Source organism: Orycteropus afer, unplaced genomic scaffold (assembly GCF_000298275.1).
Source record: "Orycteropus afer afer isolate SDZICR_OR568_19922 unplaced genomic scaffold, OryAfe1.0 scaffold00167, whole genome shotgun sequence".
NCBI classification, from domain to species: Eukaryota; Metazoa; Chordata; class Mammalia; order Tubulidentata; family Orycteropodidae; genus Orycteropus; species Orycteropus afer.
In genome coordinates this window covers 4,646,975-4,654,742 of record NW_006921754.1, presented here as the reverse complement: position 1 = coordinate 4,654,742, position 7,768 = coordinate 4,646,975, and positions in this window count along the sequence as shown.

Sequence of the window (7,768 nt, the reverse complement as noted above, 5' to 3'; positions counted from 1 at the left end):
CTTCACCCAAATCCTAATTAAAAAAAAAAAAAAAAGCACATACAACAAAATGACAGCAATAAATTTGTATGTCAATAATTACTCTGAATGTAAATGGATTAAATGCACCAGTCAAGAGACAGAGAGTTGCAGAATGGATAAGAAAACAATGTGTTCTTTACAATAGATACACTTTCAACAAAAATAGACTAAAAATCAGAGGTTGGAAAAAACTATATCAAGCAAATGGCAATTGAAAAAGAGCAGGAGTAACAATATTAATTTCTGATAAAATGGACTTTAAGGCAAAAATCAGCATAAGACATAAGGGAGGACATTATACAGTGATTAAAGAGTTAATTGCATAGGAGGACAAAACCGTAATAAATATATATGCACCCAATGAAAGAGCCTCAAAATACATAAATAAAACTTTAACAGATTTGAAAAGAGAAGTAGACAACTTCACAATAGTAGTAGACTTAATACACCACTTTCAGTGAAGGATAGAAAGAAACTCAACAAAGATACAGAAGAACTAAACAGCACAATCAACCAGTTTGATTTTATAGACATGTACAAAATACTTCACCCACAACAAGATAAAATAAATTCTTTTCCAGTGCATATGGAACATTCTTCAGAATAGATGATAAGTCAGGCCACAAAGCAAGCCTCAGTAAATTTAAAAACATTAAAATACTGAAAAGCATCTAATCAGATCACAATGCTGTATACTTAGAAATCAACAATAGGAAGATCAGAGAAAAATATCAAACATGGAAACTGAATAACACTATGCTTAAAAACTACTGGATAGTAGAAGAAATAAAAAATGAAATAAAAATTCCCTTCAGTCAAAAGAGAATGAAAACACAACATACCAAAATCTGTGGGACATAGCAACAGCAGTACTCAGATGGCAATTTATAACAATAAATGCACATGTCAAAAATGAAGAAAGAGCCAAAATCAACACCTTAACCCAACATCTCCAACAATTAGAGAAAGAACAGCAACAACAAAAAGCCTACAGTGACTAGAAGAAAAGAAAGAATAAAGATTCAAGCAGAAATAAATGAAACAGAAAACAAACAATAGAAAGTATTAAGAAGACTTGAAGTTGGTTCTTTGAAAAGATTAGTAAAATTGACAAACCATTGGCAAATCTAACAAAGGAAAAGAAGGAGAAGATGCAAATAACATGAATAAGAAATGAAATGGGTGATGTCACAAAAGAAACAACTAAATTAAAAAAGGATAAAAACAGGATACTATGAAAAAGACCATTGGTCTATAATTTTCTTTTTTGTGATACCTTCTCCTGGCTTTGGTATCACTGTTAAGCTCAATTCATAAATGAATTTGGGAATATTCCATTCTTTTCTATAGTCTGGGAGCTCTGGTGGCATAGTGCCTAAGGTATTTGACTGCTATCCAGAAGGCTGGTGGTTCAAAACCACCAGCTACTCCTCAGAAGGAAGATTGGGCAATCTACTTCCATAGAGATACCACCTTGGAAACCCAAGGAAGGGTCACTATGAATCCGATTCAACTCTACCGACAGCTGTGAGTTTGGCATTTTGTGTTTTTTTTTTTTTTTTTTTAATCCTTCATGACCATAGATACAAAAATTCTCAAGAAAATCCCAGCCAATAGAATCTAACAACCTCTCAAAAAAATAATACATCATGACCAAGTGAAATTCATACCAGATATGCAAGGATGATACAACATTAGAAAAACAATCTGTACAATCCACCACATAAATAAAAAGAACAGAATCACATGATCATATCAATTGATGTAGAAAAGGCATTTGACAAAATCCAACACCAATTCCTAAAACATAAGCAAGTAAATGCCTCCAGCACTGCGTCCCATTTATTGAAACATCTCAATGAATATTCTGTCAATTCCTACAGCCTTCTTTTTCACCAGTTTCTTCAATGCAGCTTGGACTTCTTCCTTCAATACTATTGGTTCTTGATCGTGTGCAACCTCCTGGAATGGATGAATGTCAATGAATTATGTTTAGTACGGTGACTCTGGGTATTCCTTCCAAATTCTTTGATGCTTCCTGTATCGTTCTATATTTTATCCACAGAATCCTTCAATATTGCAACTTGAGGCTTGATTTTTTTCTTCAGTTCCTTAAACTTGAGAAATGCTGAATGTGGTTTTTCCCTATTGGTTTTCTAACTCCAGGTGTCTGCACATTTCATTATAATCTTTTACTTTGTCTTCTGGAGCTGCCCTTTGAAAACATCTATTCAGCTCTTTTATTTAGTCATTTCTTCTGTTTGCTTTAGCTACTCTCCATTCAAAAGCAAATTTCAGAGTCTCTCAGAGCATCCATTTTGGTCTTTTCTTCCTTTCCTATTTTTTTTTTTTTTTTTAATGACCTTTTGCTTTCTTCACTTTTTTTCCCGCAGCTGGTCTCGTCTTTGGTCATTGGCTTTCAATGTGTCAAATCTGTTCTTCAGATGGTCTCTAAGTTCAGGGGGGACATAATCAAGGTTATATTTTGGTTCTCATGGACTTGTTTTAATTTTCTTCAGCTTCAGTTTGAACTTGCAAAGGGACAGTTGATACTCAGCTCCATAGTCAGCTCCTGGCCTTGTTCTGACTGATGATACTGAGTTTCTCCATTGCCTCTTTTCACAGATGTAGTCATTTGCTTCCTGTGTATTCCCTCTGGTGAGATCCATGTTTATAGTCTCCATTTAGGTTGTTTGAAAAGGTATTTTCAATGAAAAGTTGTTGGTCTTGCAAAATTCTATTACACAATCTTCAACATCATTTCTATCACTAAGGCCAGATTTTTCAACTACCAGTGATTCTTCTTTGTTTCCAACTTTCACATTCCAATCACCAGTAATAATCAATACATCTTGATTGCGTGTTTGGTCAATTTCACAATGGAGAAGTTGGTAAAAATCTTCAATTTCCTCATCTTTGGCTTTAGTGTTAAATGAGTAAATTTGAATAATATCAGTATTAGCTGATCTGTCTTGTATGGATATGAATATTTTCCTATCACTGACAGCATTGTACTTCAGAACAGATCTTGAAATGTTCTCTTTTATGATAAATGTGATGCCATCCCTCTTCAATTTTCGTTCTCAGCATAGTAAAACATAATATTATCAGATTCAAAATGGCAATACAATCTTTTTCATATCACTACTGTCTAAGATAATGATCTTTATGTGTTCCATTTCAGTTTTTACAAATGCCAATTTTTCTAGACTCATACTTCATACATTCCACATTATGATTATTAATGGATGTTTGCAGCTGTTTCATCTTATTTTGAGTCATGCTACATTGGAAGACTGAAAGCTGTACTCTATCCACATCATTAAAGTCATCTCTACTCTAAGGAAGCAGATCTTCTATAGTTGTATTTTGAGTGCTTTCCAACCTGAGGGGCTCATCTGACACCATCTCATACAATGTTTACCTGCTATTCATAAGGTTTTTAGTGGCAAATATTTTCAGAAGCAGACCTGGCCACATCATTTTTCCTAGTGTGGCTTAGTCTGGAAGCTCCAGAGACATGTCCACCATGGGTAACACTGCTGATATTTCAAATACCGGTGGCATAGCTTCCAGCCTCACAGGAACATGCAAGCCACCACACTACAACAAACTGACAGACACAACATATTCCCATTAAAAAATAAGTGGAGCATAAGAGAGACAATATTTCTAATAGTAAGTCAAAGAAGAGGAAGCAAATATGTGCCTTAAGACTAGATCCTGGGAAAATAGAAGATGCTAGATCAAGGTTATCTGTAAATGTGGGGATCTAATTTAAATAGTCTTCTATTTTTTTAAAAAGCAATCGACCTATTTGAAACTTTCTTTTGAGATACTATGTCCAGTTTGAAGTCTATTATTTTTCAGTTCAACAAATATTTTTCAGTCAAGAAATAATTGTTTTCTAAAGAGTATGTTTAGACACAAAAGCAATCATTTAGGCAAAAAAATCATTTATAAATCTATTATTTTCTATTAGCAATTGTTGTTGTTTTTGTTATGTGCCATTGAGTGGGCCCTGACTCATTAGCAATAGTATCATTAATTTCCAAGTACATCAAGAGCAGAGAAGCAATGAGAGCATTAGTGAAATCAAATTCTGGTCAAATCAAATTGACAATAGGATAAACAGCTTCGTAAATATAATCTGTGGTGAAAAATCACAATGTAATATTTATTTTCTGATCTAATAACACAATACATAATTATATGAGTTATATATGAATATTATTTCATTAAAAAAAAACTAAAGTTATAGAGGAACAGAGTTTTAACCAGATCCATGTTGTACATATCAGTTTTATTCTAGTTCCCCAGTTGCATTATGGTACTATAAACCAAAAACAAATGCACTGCCATTGAGTCGATTCTGACTCATAGCAAACTTGTAGGACACAGTATAACTGCTCTTTATGGGAGCAGATTGCCTCATGTTTTTCCCAAGGAGAAGCTGGTGTGTTTGAACCACTGATCTATTGATTACCAGTTGAATACTTCAACTACTATGCCACCAGAGCTCCTTGTTGATGTGATATTCATAATGATTACTACAATTATTGAATGAGGATAATGTGCAAGTCGCATAATATGCATTTTCTTGAATAATCATAACTGTCCTAGAAAACAAGTATTATATTGAAGATCTCTACTTAACACAGTCCATGCTTTGCCCACAACACTTACTTCAATAAACATTTTGTTTTGAACTACATATTTTATTTTGGTCTTGTAAGGGGAAATAAATAATGTTCAAATTACTTAATGGTCATCCCTGTTACCATGTAGGAATTCACTCCTACCTTTGTCTATGTTTTTTGATTAGCAAACGGAACAGGCAGGGACTGACAGGGATCTATGAACTATCATAGTCAATGCAATATATACAATGTAAACATGTAATCCAGGATTTGAAGAAAATCTTTTGGTCCAACTAATATTGTATATTTAAGAGCTCTGGTGGTATAGTGGTTAATTAAGGCAGTTCAGACCCACCAGTCACTCCACAGAAGAAAGATGAAGTAGTCTGCTTCCATAAAGATTTACAGGCTTGGGAACCCAGTGGGGGTCGTTATGAGTTAGAATTGACTCGATGACACTCAGTTTGGTTTTGGTTTAGTAATACTGTATATTTAGTTAGCTTCAAATATAAAGATTTGTGACTATTAACAAAAAATTCTGTCATTTCATTTATTTCCTTTTCCATAATGATCCAACCCTCAGGTTCACTAGTTGTTACAGAGACCACATATTCTGCTCTTGAAATGTAGCTTCCCGTGATATTTCCTTCTGGAAACTTAAATCCTTGCTGATTGCCTGTTTCGCAGACATCTGTGTGTTACCAGCCCTGTTTCTGCTTGAATGGTATAGCCAGTTAAAGATAGCCACAAATTCAACACTCCTCCCACCAGGAAATGGAGTCTGTTTTCCCTCCTCTTGAATCTGGTCTGGCATGTGACTGCTTTGACTGAAAGAGCACAACGAAAAGAGATTCATTGTCAGTTGTAGACCATGTTTTGATGAGATTGTCAGCTTTTGCTTTGGTCTCCGGAAGCCCTGTGTCGCAATAAAAGAAATCAAGCCATAGTGCTGAAGAGACCAAAATAAGAGATCTGAGAATACATGGAGAGAGAGTGTGTGATCTAGCTGTGTCTAGCCTTCCAGCTGTCCGTGGCCAAGTGTCATATTTATGAGGGTGAAGCCGCCTCGGACCCCCAACCCATCCCAGCCAACAGGTGAAAATCAATGAGTTAACACTATGTAGAGCAAAACAAAATATCTCCCAACTGAGCATTCGCAAATTCCTGACACCCAACATGAGGACATAATATAATAAAAAAGCTGCTGTTTTCAGCCATTAAGTTTTGGAATAGTTTTTACAAAATTGTAGATACTGTAAAAAAATGGGTTCCCTCCTTCTTTCTATATATGTGAAGATGGATAATTACCCATAGACCTCACCACCAAAGCCATTTCTTCAACATCTGAAGGTCTATATGCCAGGATTCCAGTTTACAAACCTTTTTCAGTTGGCCTATCATATTCTTCAAGAGCCCTGCTTATTTATAGATTCATCCTTTCCTGCCTGTGTATATTGATCTGTCTTTATAAAATCTTTTTATGTGTATATGCTAACTAGAAGGCTGGTGGTTCCAACCCACCAGCCACTCGTCAGAAGGAAGGTTGGGAAATCTACTTCCATAGTGATACTGCCTAGGAAACCCAAGAAGGGGTCATTATGAGTTGGGTCTGACTTGACGGCACTTAACAACAACAACAACAAATATATATATGTGTGTGTGTGTGTGTGTGTGTATGTATAGATATCCCAGTTAACTTTCTGTTTTCTGTTTTGTCTCTACTTCTCTCTACTTATTTCTTTCATTCTCTCTCAGGACAGGCAGTGGACTATAGACAGTGGTGTCAGATTGCCTGGTGTAAGACTTCAATTCTGCCACTTACTAACTCTACAACATCCTTGGACAAATTCCTCATCATCTCAGTGTTGCAGTTTTCCTATCTGAAATATAAAGATATGGATTGTGAATAGTCCCCAAATCAAAGTTGTTGTGTGGAGATGCATAAAGATAGATGCTAGATAGATAAATGATAGATGGATAGATACATAAATAGATAGATGGGGTACCTGACTTATGATAAGGCTTTTTAAACATTAGACTTTTTTTTTCCTTGCAAAATGGTACAGCCATTGTGGAAAACAGTGTAGTTGTTCTTCAGAAAACTAAAAATAGAACCACCATATGACTAGCAATTCTACTAATGGGCACACACCCAAAAGACTTGAAAGCAGAGATTCAAAAAGAGACTTGTAGAAAATGTTCAGTGTGGAACTATTCACAGTAGCCAAAAGGTGTAAACAACCTAACTGTCCATCAATAGATGAATGAATAAATAAAATGTGGTACATACATACAATGAAATACTACTCATTCAGTAGGAGAAATGGAGTCTTGCTACATGGTACAGTTTGGTTAGAGCTTGAAAACATTATACTGAGCAAAATAAGTCAATTGCAAAAGGACAAATATTGTATGACCTTACAACATTGAAAAGACAAGTAAAGGCCAACGAATGTTTAGAAACCAAAGTTTATTAGTGGTTACCAGGGGTAGGAGGGATGACGAAAAGGGGGGTTAATGGTGATGGGAAAATCAAATTGATTAAGGGTAGGGTTGCACAGTCAATTATTGTAATTGTTGCCAATAAATTGTTCACCTGTAAACAATTGGATTGGCACAAGTTATGTGATGGATATATTTACTACAATAACAAATAAAAAGGGGAGCTGCTGAGGCTGCTTATGTTCAACCAAACAGAAGAAAAAAGGAAATTCAAGCTTATCCCTACAACATCATCCATTACTTCACTTGCATTTATATATGTTTTCTTGGGTGGGAGAGAGAAAGGTGAAGTTAAACATTCATGCATGAATTTGTTATTACCCTGGGTATAGCCATGGAGATGTTTTCTGCTTGTGCGAAACACTATGCGAAGTTGTGATTCTCACTGTTTCTTGCTCTTCGTTCCCTGTCCTCTCTCTTTTCATCCTCTATTTCTCACTTCTCTCTGGTCTTAGTAACAGAAGTGGAATTTTTATTATTTTCCAATTAAATCAATAGAATTCAACTTTCGCACTATTAATTTTAAAAGATGAGTAGATTGTGATACATTTCTTTCATTATATATATATATTATATATATTACATATATATAATATATATATATT